Source organism: Symphalangus syndactylus, chromosome 19 (genome assembly GCF_028878055.3).
Source record: "Symphalangus syndactylus isolate Jambi chromosome 19, NHGRI_mSymSyn1-v2.1_pri, whole genome shotgun sequence".
Classification (NCBI taxonomy): Eukaryota; Metazoa; Chordata; class Mammalia; order Primates; family Hylobatidae; genus Symphalangus; species Symphalangus syndactylus.
In genome coordinates this window covers 59638680-59652522 of record NC_072434.2, presented here as the reverse complement: position 1 = coordinate 59652522, position 13843 = coordinate 59638680, and the positions used below count along the sequence as shown (strand labels likewise).

Here is a 13843-nt window from a genome sequence, read left to right as displayed (position 1 = left end):
TAGAACTTTTATAGTTTCACGACTTACATTTCAGTATTTAGTGTGTTTTGAGTTGATTTTTGCATACGGTGTAAGATATGGGTCCAATTTCCTTCTTTTGCATGGGGATATCCGGTTTTCCCAACACAATCTGTTGAAGAAACTGTCCTTTCCTCATTATGTATTCTTGGCGCCCTTGTTGAAGATCAATTGACCATATATGTGTGGATTTTTTTCTGGGACCTCTGTTTGATTTCATAGGCCTATATGCCTGTCTTTATGCCAGTAGCATACTGTTTTAAATACTATGGCTTTGCAATATATTTTGAAACCTTGATACCAAAGCCAGACAAGGATGCCACAAGAAGAGAAAATTACAGGCCAATATTCCTTTTGAGTATAAATATAAAAATACTCAACAAAATGCTAGCAAAAAAACAAATTCAACAGCACAGTAAAAGGACCATACACCATGACCAAGTGGGATTTATCCCTCGGATGCAGGGACAGTTCAACATATGCAATCCAGTAATGTGATATACCACATTAACACAGTGAAGGATAAAAATCACACCAAAACCCATGTTCTTTTGTAAGTTTTCTTGTATATTTTTCACCCTGAGACCAAGAGTTTGCCATTTCTCCAAGGAGCCCAGGTTTCCTTTAGTAGGAAATATTTAGAGTAAAATAAAATTTTTAGCTGAATGGATAATTTGACCTGATCGTCTTTAAAGTCTCAGAAAACCCTGAGTGTAGTACTGGGGTTAAAAGCACAAGGTTTAGAGTCAGAAAGATTAGAGTTTGAGTCCCAGCTCTATCATTGACCAGCTTGGTGATCTTGGAAAACTTACAAGGCTTCTGGTTTGGGACAAGACGGAAAAGCAGCACAGGCCGGGCGCGGTGGCTCAAGCCTGTAATCCCAGTACTTTGGGAGGCCAAGGGGAGCATATCACAAGGTCAGGAGATGAAGACGATCCTGGCCAACATGGCGAAACCCCATCTCTACTAAAAATACAAAAATTAGCTGGGCCTGATAGTGCGCACCTATAGTCCCAGCTACTCAGGAGGCTCAGGCAGAAGAATTGCTTGAACCCGGGAGGCAGAGGTTGCAGTGAGCCGAGATTGCGCCACCACACTCCTGCCTGATAACAGAGCAAGATTCCATCTGAAAAAAAAAAAAAAGGAAGAAAAGACAAGCAGCACAGCAGCACAGACTGAGAGTTGTCTCCTGGAGGAGATGCCGCAGGCAGATAGAGGAGATGATGGATCTTCAGGCTGTGCTCAGCAACAAACCGCAGAAATCCTTGGGGTGGATAGAAGTTGATTTGGTCCACTGGTTAGCAGGTGAAGAGGGTCTGAGGTCACAAACAGGAAACGGGTTTGGGAAAAATTTTGTTTTAGTTTTGCCCTTTCCTCATCCCCTAGGCAGATTCCCTGTGCCGCCCCCAACTTGGTACTGCAGAGGCAGGACATTAGCAGTACAGGCTAGTGGCAGCATGATAGCTGCAAGGCAGTGCCATAGATTAGTGTGCTTATGAGCAGATGGCAGTGCATGTAGTTGGTTTGACCAGCCCCTGCGAATTAACCCCTTCACCACCGCACACACACAAACGTCCCTGCTCTCACTACCCTGTGGGAATCGACTTATGATAGAGTGGCTGTGTCCAATAAAAGATTATTCAGAGGTTGCTTGGAGACCAGTTGAGCACAATGCTATGCCCCTCACATAATCAAACACAACAACATAGACACCAATTCACCTAGAGAAGCACACGCCTGGCTAGACTTGTGCCCCTTTCCATGGATGCATTTTACTAGTAAGGCAGCAAATGGTCCCAAAGGAACAAGGATGAGCTCAGAGGGAAAATTCTGAGAACTACAAGTTTGAGAAACAACAAACCAATGAAACAGCTTACGCCAGAGAAAGTAGAACTAGTGGAAAACAGAAAAAGAATTTCAAACAAAAATAATAACAATAATCTGTCGTATATTTCAAAATATCTGGAAGAAAATAATTTCTAGCATAAAGAAAAGAAATATTTGGCTGGGTGCAGTGACTCATGCCTGTAATCCCGCCCAGCACTTTGGGAGGCCGAGGCGAGCAGATCACTTGAGGCCAGGAGTTCGAGACCAGCCTGGCCAACATGGTGAAACCTTGTTTCTATCAAAAAAAAAAAAAAAAAATTAGCTGGCTGTGATGGTATGTGTCTGTTGTCCCAGCTACTCAGGAGGCTGAGGCAGGAGAACTGCTTCAACTCGGGAGGTGGAGGTTGCAGTGAGCTGAGATTGTGCCACTGCACTCCAGCCTGGGTGACAGAGCAAGACTGTCTCAAAAAAAAAAAAAAAAGAAAGAAAGAAAGATTGATTTAAGGTGATGAATATTTCAATTTAACTGATTTGATCTTTACAAATTATATGAATATATTAAATTATCACAAGTGCCATGAAAATATGTACATTTATTATGTATCAATTAAAAATAACATTTAAGAAAAGAATAAATATGCTTGAAAAGTTGAGAGAAGATACTAGAAACATGAAGTGAGAATAGGCAGTTCGGTAAAAGAATTAGAAATATTGAGAATGCATCCTGCAGTTATTGAATAAAGAATTTGATGGATTGCTTCAATATTGAAGGTATCTAGTAAAGACATGATCTGGAAGATGAGGTCAAGGAGTTACCCTGGGATGCATTAGGAAAAGATAAGGATAGAGAATGGAAAAAAAAAAAAAAGAGAGAGAGAAAATGAAGAAATTTGATAATCAGGTGTCCAAGTCTATTAGAAATACCGGAAGAAAAAACAAAATGGTGGGAAGCAAATGGTTCAAGTAATAATGACAGAGAACTTCCTAATGTCACACAGCTAGTAAACTGCAAAGCAAGGAGGTCAGCCCAGGCAGTCTAGCTTGAGTATACTGTATACGATTAACTGCTATTTACTGCCTTAGATACACTACCTCAGAAGCCGGGCTGCAGGGGGAGAATTCAGTTAGGAATAGGAAATAAAAGGGGAAGAATTATAAAATAAACAGAAGAGAGGCAGTGCTTGAAGTGAGTAAGAGAATGTGTTAGGAATGAGGATAAAGTGTGGGTGTCTCAACTCTATGTGACGAGATCCTAAACAAACAAACAAAGAAATATCAAAATCCTGAAAATACGGAAAGCCACAATCTAAAAATAGCAATAAAAAGAGATAAATTACTTCATCTCTTCAATCCTTAGTTTCCTTATCTATAAACGGAAAAGCGATTGTAACACCTATCTCCTAGGGTTGTTATAAAGATTAAATAACAGAATAGATGTAGAATTCGGAGCACAGGAAAATAACTGGCAGTTATTTTTATGTGAGAAGAGACTCTAATAAAAATAATAAAAATTTTATTTTTTCATTTAATAAATATTTGTTGGGTCGGGTGTGGTGGCACACACCTGCAATCCCAGCATTTTGGGGGTCCGAGGCAAGTGGATCACTTGAGCTCAGGAGTTTGAGGCCAGCCTGGCCAACATGGTGAAACCCAGTCTCTACTAAAATTATGGAAATCAGCCAGGTGCGGTGGTGCACACCTGTAATCCCAGCTACTTGGGAGGCTGAGGCAGGAGAATTGCTAGAAGCCGGGAAGCAGAGGCTGCAGTGAGCCGAGATTGCACCACTGCACTCCAGCCTGGGCAACAGAGCAAGACTCCATTTCAAAAAAATAAATAAAAGTCAGTTCCTCTTTCACTATTTGAAAATTTTTGTCTTGCACATCACATGAAATCAGAGGTGTCCATCACGGAGTGAGGTCCAGCGTTTGCCTTCGTACGTTAATCTGCTTTTTCTGGCTTCTAAGATGTATTATTTTAGAAGACACATCTGCCTCACAGTTGAAGCAGAAGACATCTCAAAACTGAGTTTCCCAGACAATTTGCCTTTTCTCTGCTGGCCACAGGAAGTATCTTTCAATCCTCAGTGGTCATTCCAAACCAGTCCTCTAATTGCCCTTGTCCAAGTCTGTGGGAGTTACTCAGACATGTTTGAAGTACCAGAGTCAGTCACACTCTGAGTCACCCCCTCATTCTAGGGGAGGCAGCCAGGAAGCAGCCGGTCTTGGGGGAGGTTTTGATTTAGTGCTGTTGGATTCTCTTACACAACCCTGCCCATACCCCGTGGGTAACCCTATCTCACCCCTTCAGGCTGGGGCGGCCATGTTCTTTAGAAAGGCATCCCAAACACAACTCGATCCTTCCTCCCCTGGTGAAGGTTGTTCCTTGTCACTAATCACAGCAGAAGATTCCATTCAGGTCCCATACCTCTCAGAGAGGTGTTCTGGTCACAGCTGCTGATATCAGAAACAAATGCATCCCTGTTCTTATTTGACTTTCTGGACACCTCTGAATTTGTAACCAGTCTGGAAGCCTATCCAGTTTTCATCTTCATGAATCTGGTTTGCATTATTATTTGTTGACAGCTTTATCTAGGTGTTTGAAGTACATTTAAAAAAAAACATTAAGTCTCATAGTCCACACATAAAATTTTTTTAAAAAGCCCAGAACTAGGGATATAAAAGATAAATGAATGAATTGCCACCTATTTAGGGCTTTATTTAAATTTATCATCTAGGACTACTATAAGGAGAAGAGTCAGTGGCCCATAAGACTTAAATCTGGCCAGCTGTGGTGGCTCACGTCTATAATCTCAGCACTTTGGGAGGCCGAGGCGGGCGGATCACGAGGTCAGGAGATGGAGACCATCCTGGCTAACACGGTGAAACCCCATCTCTTCTAAAAATACAAAAAATTAGCCTGGCGTGGTGGCAGGTGCCTGTAGTCCCAGCTACTCGGGAGGCTGAGGCAGGAGAATTGCTTGAACCCCGGAGGCAGAGGTTGCAGTGAGCCGAGATTGCACCACTGCACTCCGGCCTGGTGACAGAGTGAGACTCTGTCTCAAAAAAAAAAAAAGACTTAAATTCAGCTTTCTCAGGCTTTTCCTTCAAATAAGATACAGTTTCAGAAAGTCAGTGCAGCTACAAATATTACCACAGACAATGTCAGCAAGAGAGATACATCTGGACTGACCCCTTTGATCTAAACATCATCATTATGAAAAGGGAAAGACCCAGCTTCAAATAATTTTCTTCCGAGTTTGGTGGGAAAGGACTAAAAAAACATCCTTTGGAGGAGAGGTATCTGTTGACTAAGTCAGAATGTCCTGGCTGACTTGACTTTTTACAACACCATCACTTTAACTCCTATGAACAATGATTTCACCCGACATCTATTCTCACTATCATGCCACAAAATGGCAGCAAGTAGATATTTTGGAGAGTACTAAATGGGGCTAATTACAGATATCTTTTACCTGCTTCAACTCCGTGAAGGTGTTGATGGCTCCTTGGCCAGTCACAGTGAATTCTATAGCTGTGTACCTTCCTAGGAGTTGGCCCAGGTAGAGATATAAACAGCACGAAGAACAGTTTAGCTCAGTTCATGAATGAGAAATTAATAACTAACTATTCTTAGAAATTAGGGTATTTCTGACTTTTGGAGATTGATGTCACGAACAAAAACTACTCCACACTCTGAGAAAGTCAAGAAAATGTGACTTCAGGCCAGCCAGAGGCAGCCTCCTGTGTGCTAGAAGGACCCTTCACCCAACCTGCCACTTCTTGGATTCCACGTGGCTAATAGGTGAGGACATTAACTCATAGGAATCTTGGAAACTAACAAAATAAATAGTACCTAGGTATCAAAGTCCTTCGAAAGGACTTGTTCTCTGATCTTACAGTAGCAGCTTCCATTCCCCTTTGTAATGGCTACACTCAGAAGAACGTGAAAAAAGAAGGATTTAAAACAACTGGAGACATGTACCCCAGATGTGGCTTTTCCCATTAGCCCAATTTGATATCAGCGAAGTACCAGTTGTCCCCTGGTAAACTTTGGTGATGGAGAATTTTAAACATACACACTATCCTGCTAATGCTTTTATTTTCTGTTTTCACCATATACTTTCTGCTACCTCCTAATGCTATTCCTGACATACAGCAGTGCTGAATAATCTGTACAGCAACAAGGTGGAATAGAAAGAACACAAACTGGAATGAGAAAGGTCCAGGTTTAAATCTTGGCTCTATCATGTACTTAGGTACTGCATGGCCTGGTACACATATACATACAGGGCACTTGAAGTCTCAAGTTTATTTCCATGTTAAAAACACACACACACACACACACACACACACACACACACACACACCCCAACCACTTACCTCACTGTATTAGTCTGACTGAGCTGCAATAACAAAACAGTAACAAAATACCACAGGCTATGTAGCTTACACAACAGAAATTCATTTTCTCACACTTCTGGAGGCTGAAAGTCCAAGATTAGGTGCTGTCAAGGTTGGTTTCTGGTGAGATCTCTCTCCTTGGCCTGCAGGCTTCTCATTGTGTCCTCACATGTGCAGAGAGGAGGAGCTCTGGTGTCTCCTCCTCCTCCAAATTTATATGTATTACACACACACACACACACACACAATATGATTCCATTTATATGAAGTTTAATAACCAGCAAAACAAATCTATGGTGGTAGAAGGGTGATACTGACTAAAAAGTCACACAAGGGAATTTCCTGAGGAGATGGACGTTTTCTATATCTTGATCTGGGTGGTGGTCCCATGCATGTATACATATGAAAAGGTCTTCAGGCTGCATCTACACTTAAGAGTTGTGCTTTTTATTGAATGTGAATTGTATCTTCATAAAACACTGTCTAAAAATATTACACTCCTCCCAACTCCAACCATAACCCATCTCTACCCTAGACCCAGGGCATAAGATACAGAAGTAGAGGATTCAGAGAGGATGTATATTTGAAAAAGCTTCCCACTTCTCTCCATTACTCCAAGTTGCCAAACATCCTTTTAGGAATTGGAATTAAGCTGGAATATATACATACATGTACATATAAAACTTAAAAATTTGTAAAAGGCCCCTGGAGATCATCAGAGTTTTCTTAACAAAGCAGGCTCACTTTCTAGTTGGCTTTGATTTGAGGAACTTGTTCTGCTTTCAGTGGCTCCAGCGTCTTTGAAGGTGTAAAATGAATGCATTAATGAGAGGAACATATTTGGCCTGGGAGAAATCGTGGAAGCCCACAGGATTCTTCTTTGTATTTGTAGTTTGAATTGGGCTTATAAGAAGTTGATAATTGCTTTGAGAAATGTAATATTGATAAGTTCTTACAATTGCAAAGCTTTAAAGCAAACATGTAGTGATGTGTTCAGGACCTATTCCATGAGTCAAATTCCTTTCACCCTGATGTAGTATAAGGAGACTTGAGTGTGACATAGATTTAGGAAATGGGTTTCTTTTTTCTTTTTTGAAAGGAGCTTGTGACTAGCTTTTATATATTTATCCTGAGAATGAAAGGTTTTTGTCATTTCAAGCTGTACTTTCTATTTAGAAAATATTCTTTTTTTTTTTTTTTTTTTTTGAGATGCAGCCTTGCTCTGTCGCCCAGGCTGGAGTGCAGTGGCCTGATCTTGGCTCCCTGCAAGCTCCACCTCCCGGGTTCATGCCATTCTCCTGCCTCAGCCTCCCGAGTAGCTGGGACTACAGGCGCCCGCCACCACGCCCGGCTAATTTTTGTATTTTTAGTACAGATGGGGTTTCACCATGGTCTTGATCTCCTGACCTCGTGATCAACCCGCCTCGGCCTCCCAAAGTGCTGGGATTATAGGCACGAGCCACCACACCTGGCCTTAGAAAATATTCTTATTTGTATTGCCTTTCTGCGATCTATTCTAAAGAAAAAGAAATACGGCTAGTCAGATACATTTTATAGGCTTTTAAGTTAATAACGCATATTTTTTTTTCTTTTTCAAGAGAGAATCTCACTCTGTCACCCAGGCTGGAGTGCAGTGGTGTGATCTCAGCTCACTGCAGCCTCGGTCTCCCGGGCTCATGCAATCCTCCCACCTCAGCCTCTCTAGTAGCTGGGACTACAAGCCTCAAGCTACTATGCCTGACTAATTTTTGTATTTTGTGTAGAGTTGGGGTTTTGCCATGTTGCCCAGACTGTCTTTCTGTAAGTAAAATTATCTAAATTTTTAAAATGCGTCCACAGGGTTAATACTAAATCTTAGCTTTACTTATCATTGAACACTCAGCCACATTCATTGGAGTCTCAACATTCATTTTCATCCGAAGGCGGTGTGAAAACAGTCCTGTCCCCAGACACTGGCTTTATCCGCTGGCTTTATTGCTTAGCTTCCTCCACAGGCATGCCATCTGTCTGGAGAAGCGTACTTTGACACAAGTTTAGTCCTGGGAAAGACCTCAGAGGTGAACTATTCCAACCAAGCTCTGCCCTCTTTGCCACACTCCACTTAGAAAATAAATTCAGGCCTAGAGGTGAAGTGGCTTGATCAGGGTCCCAAGGCTGGTCAGAGGCAGAACTGGAACCCTTGTGTCTGTCCAAGAAGGACAACAAGTCCTTTGCTTCTTTTTTATGCTACAACAGCCTCAGGGTGCTGTGCTCAGTTTGGTAGCACAGTGATGTTAGAGCAACAAAATATATTTCCTAGTGTCTTTTCACTAGAAAAGACACCAAGCAAGAGGCCTCCCATCTCCCAGGAAAGAGCAAAAGCCGGAGTTTTACATTGAGAGCCTGAAGGCATTTTCTTATCTTTAATCCTAATCCTGTTTGGGTCCAATTTCAAAGAGATTAAGAGCATGCACTTTAGGCCCGACAGACTAGGGCCCTGATCATATCTTCCCAATTGTATGACCCTCAGTGAGACAGGTAATTTCTTCATGCCTCACTTTCCTCATCTACGAATGGGGGAGTGCTTTCCACACTTTCTGGAACACAGTCAGGCACTGCCTAATGTTTTCTTTGGAAACCCAGCACGTCTGTACAGCTATTTCCTTTAAACTGTGAGAAAGTTGATTTCCCTTCAACCTTTTCTTTCCATCACTTTCGCATTGCACTCGGCGTTTTCTCTAATTCTTTATAGTTCTAGAGATTGGCAGATGCTCGAAGAAAATCAGAGTCACTACGGATTTATTTATTTTATTTTATTTTTTTGAGATGGAGTCTGGCCCTGTAGCCCAGGCTGGAGTGCAGTGGCGCGATCTCGGCCCACTGCAACCTCCGCCTCCCAGGTTCAAGCAATTCTCCTGCCTCAGCCCCCGAGTAGCTGGGACTACAGGCGCACGCCGCCACGCCCGAAAAATTTTTTGAATTTTAGTAGAGACGGGGTTTCACCGTGTTGCCCAGGCTGGTGTCGAACTTCTGAGCTCAGCCAATCCGCCCGCCTTGGCTTTCCAAAGTGCTGGGATTACAGGTGTGAGCCACCGCGCTTTTTGGTTTCCAGTTCTCTTCCCCAAGAGGCCAGGAATTTTTGCATGAGTTGCCGGACACTGAAGTGATTTGGGACAATACATTCTGTGACAACGACTTCAAGGTCCCTTTTCAACAAAAGACTGGAATCTTAAAGAGATAAATCTCAAGACATGTTTGTAGCAATGCAAAGGACCACAGAAATCTAGACAAATTCTTTAATTTTGCAGCTACAGAAACCTAGGATCTCAGGGGCTGGGATACTCCTCAGTTATCCAATCGGGCAGGGCCTAAAACCCAGGTTCAGTCGCCCGGCTCCGAGCTTTTTCCATCATACCAGCTGCGTCTCATTAACTCCACCTCCGAAAGTGCTAAGGAAGTTCCCTCCCAATGCCTACCCAAGCAGGGTGGGGCGATTCTGTGGCATGGAACAAACCGGGAAAACGACATTTTCCAACTCTCAGCACACAGGCTGCTTTTTATCATTCCTACGGGGCAGGAGGGGGCAGGGAGAGAAGGCTAAGACACCGGGTCCAGTACCCAGAGGTTCTAGGGAGAGATCTCTGAGATTGCCTACTTGGTGAAGCCACCTTACTTTCTCCTGGTCTGTTTTCCCCTGTGGGGTGGCTGCATGAAGCGTCCTGCTTGGAGGGTTCCCCAATATAAGGTGGACTATCCTGAATGCAGGTCGGGGTGGGCAAGTTCCTGCCGCCGCCCCGTCTCTGCGGTCCTCGGAAGTCTAGGTGGGCTCTTCCTTTCCTTGCCTCTTTCTCCCCAACGGCGGGAGCAGCCCAGGGTTGGGGTGGCTGCAGTCGCCTTGCCCTCTCGACTTCCACGTCTCTTACTCCAGGGAGTTTCATCCCGTCCTCCGTCCTCGGCCCCCACCTTTTAAAACATTTTCCAAAACTACCCCATTAAAAGTGTGCGACTTCCCCGGGCCTGCAGAAGGAGCTCCTGCAGCCCGGCATTCCTCGGATTCCAGCGCTGTGACGTCCCCAAGGACCGCGCGCCTCCAGCTCGGGAGCTCGGGAGCTGGGGCTCCACGTTTCGGCGCGCTCCCGCGGCGCCCCCGGCGCGCGCCCTCCCGGGCCGCATTCCTCCCCGCCCCCGGCCGCGCGCCCCGCGCTCCCTCCGCCTCCTGGCCCCCAGCGCCGCCGAGCCCGGCTCTGGGGTGGGGGAGCCGTGGCCGCCGGCGCCTGCTCCGTCCCCTCCCACTCGCACGGCCCCTTCCTCCCTCCTCTCCCGGCCGCTCGCATTTCCTGCCGCTCTGGCTCTCCCGGCCCCTCAAAGTTCTTTCCAACTTTTTCTCCGCGGAGTGAGCGCAGCGGACGCAGACTCGGGGGCAGGTTGCTGTGCTCCTCCGGGCTCGGCCGCCTGCTCTCCGGGCTCGGCCGCCTGCTCTCCTGGCTCAGCCGCCTGCTCTCCTGGCTGAGGTCCTCGGGGAGCCCTAGACAGACATCAAGTGGCCACTGGCGCTCCTTCCCCTCCCAGCTGAGCTATCCTCCCCGGCCTCCTCGGGCGGGATAGCCCCGTGTTTAGGTTTTTCCCCTTTTCTACCCCGGTGCGCCTCTGCTCCGACTCTCGCGCCGGGATCGCGGCGGAAACCTCCCTCCCCTTTCGCCTCCTGCGGCTCCTTCCCTTCGCCCCTCCTCCGCCAGCCACTGGAATCAATTCCGTGGGGAATCGGGGCTCTGCCGCGGCGAAGGACAGCCTTTCCGCGCGGGACTCCTGGGCGCCACGGGGGCCATGTAAACAGGTAAGCCCCGTCCAAGCCGGGAGTCGGGCCCGAGGTTGGAGGCCGCCTCGGCGCTCCGGGCGCCCTGCAGATGACTTGGGCAGACGCTGGCAACGCCAACTTGCGATTGGCGGCCCGGGACGCCTGGCAGGGCAGCCGGGGGCGCGGGGTGGCCGGGCCGCAGGGGTGTTATCTCGCGGTGGGAGCTGCCCGCGGTGAGGCGCAAAGCTTGTCCCGGGAGCGAGCTGGAAGGTGAGCGCCGTCTGGGGAGTTTGTGGTTAAACCCACACCCTGGTCCCCTCTCTCCATTCCCTTCTGCGTTTTGGGAACGAGAGAGGGCCTCCGAAGGGCAACTGGAGATACCTAGACCTTGGGGGCTAGAGGATGAAAGACGAACGACGTCGCGGTCGCTGCAGCGGTAGGGGGATGCAGCTGCCCGACGCCCCCAATCACCCCCCACCACCACCGGGAAGGAATCTTGAGGGGAGCGGAGTTTTCCTGCCCTCTCACTAGGCCCCAGTAGTGCCACCGAACTCCTGGGCGTCGAGGCTCCTACTTGGGTGGTCGGGCTGGCTCGTAGAAAAAAGCTGTGGCCAAACAATTTCAGATCAGGTCTCCACCTCAAACTTTCCAAGTTGTGGGTATTAACAGCCTCTCCTTCCCCACGTGACCCACAGATCTCAGGTTTGAATACTTGTAAATGGGGTTTACAGCTTTTCGTTTGGAGAGAGCAGTGAGGTAACGCTTCCCCTACCTCCCTTTCCCTCTCACTTCCTTCGGTTCCTGTTCTCCAACCTTCTCATCCCCACCTACAATTTCAGAGATTGTGGGGTTTCCGCTTAAGTCTAGGAACTGGCTGTCGCAGGTTCTTTGTGAAGGTGAGGAATCTCTAGACTGCAGGTGCGGGCAGTTACAGAGTTTCCACCAATGTGTAAACTTCTTGAAATGGATTAGTTTACTCATTCATCCAACAAACCCAGCTTCTACTCTGCTAGGAACAGAGGATAGAAAGATGCTAAACGAGATTACAGGGCAGGAGTCTGCAGCCTAGTGGAGGAAACTTGAAGGCCGGTGAAGAATGATAATGCATGGAAGAGGGGTTCTGTGAGAGTCTGAGGCGAGCTTGGTCCTGGTGAGGCGTGCACTGCACTTAGAGGATGGAGGTTGTGCTCATCTGGAGGGTGTATTCCAGGCAGAGGAAACAGCTTGTGCAGAGTGAACACAAGAAGGATAGAAAGTTTCCCTAGCCATCTGGGGACCCGAGGGGCATTTATGGCCATGTTGGTGCAGTGTTGCTGGGATAGCATTCTCTCCACCCCCAATATCAGAAATTAATCTAGAAGCACGTTAGCCGCTCATGGGAACCACAAGTAGCTTACAGAGGAGCCAAGGCCGCCCTCTTTGGATATACCTCCATGCCTGCTGCTGTTTTACCACAAGCAGCTGTTGTATGATCATCTAAATTTTAATTGGCCCATGCTGGGTTTCATTAAAATGGTATTGATTCTTCTTCTTTTTTGTCCCCCACATTCAAGCAATGATTCCTTTTTTAAAAAGGCTGTTTGACAGCCGTAGGTGTGGTAATACAGCAGCATTACGGACCTTGTATTATAAAGTTACCTAATTGATTGGTGATGGGGTTGAAGTTTGTGCCATAGAAATGACAGCCTTAATGAGCGGGAGCTGAATGGCATGATGCCCTTTTTGCCCAGTCTGAATGGGTGGCCATGAGGTGCAAAATTAGTTCATCTGTATGTCACTAAGTTTGTTATACTTTTCTCTGCTTTTAAGTCATTACTACTGCTTTAGCACAGCTGTGCTAAAGTCGTTCTTTTCTCTGAAACTTTACGAAAATAGAAAACACTATCTTCTTGCAGATTTTTGTAGCCTAATGGCCCAGGATTCAGCAAATCCTGCCTAGAAAAGTTTCTTACAATGCAGTAGCATTCTGTACGTGGTTTGCCTTTCAAGGGTGTCTCTTCACTGGACTGAAGTGGTGTTGTAGTATTGTTCATAGTGGCTGAGTCCTGGCTGAGGTGGCAGACATCCAGCTTTTGGTGACCTCAGGCCAGTACATCAGAGTGGGAAGAACACACTGACTTCCTGCAACTTTGGGTGTTTATCCAAAGTTAAAGCCCCTCTACCAGCATCTTTTCTTATCTCAAGAACAGCCCCTTCACAGAAGTTTTCCTGAAGGTGTAGGGACCTGCATGAGAGAAATGGCTGAAGAGAAGCCCATTCCTGCTAATCCCAGGCATTTGCCCAGTTTCCATCATTGGCTTAAACATGTAATTATTATTAACACTTGAGTTATTCAGGTTTGTGCATACTGTGTCACACTGGTAGCTGTAATAGAAAGGACAGTTAGACTTTTAATAGGGAAGCACCATAAGGAATTCAGAGAAAAATCAGAATTTTTGGAGTAATTCTTACTTGCCCTGAACGGACGGGCTAAGTGTCAAGAACTATGAGGATTTCTTATTTTCCAGTGCTTTCTTTCCTTATTAGAGGTTTAAATTTGCTCCAGGGAAGCAAACATCAACCCTTTGATTGCATATTATAGCCCTCCTGGGTTCCATATTCTTGTCATTTTTGAACAAGGATTTCATCAAATTCTTGCATTTGAGCTTCATTACTTAGTCACCAAATGCTGTGTGTTTAACAAATTCATTTTAAGCCTCAAAACAGTGCTGTGAGCTTTGTTAGAGATAAGGCATGAGAAAGAGAGAAGATGAAATAATTAATTAGCCAATTAAGGAATGAGGGAAAACAAACACTAAAGCTTTGGTAGGGAGGAGGTTCAAG

The 13843-nt window shown here is 45.9% G+C and overlaps 1 protein-coding gene across 2 annotated transcripts in view; it reads left to right on the top strand.

Annotated features, from left to right (window-relative positions):
- Positions 1–10425: 10425 nt before the first annotated feature.
- PTPN14 (protein tyrosine phosphatase non-receptor type 14) overlaps positions 10426–13843 on the top strand; it is a 204859-nt gene continuing 201441 nt past the window's right edge. For both annotated transcript variants that reach the window (XM_055234105.2, XM_063613915.1), the window contains exon 1: positions 10426–11059. The gene's annotated coding sequence lies outside the window, so the exon portion shown is untranslated. The remainder of the gene's footprint in view (positions 11060–13843) is intronic.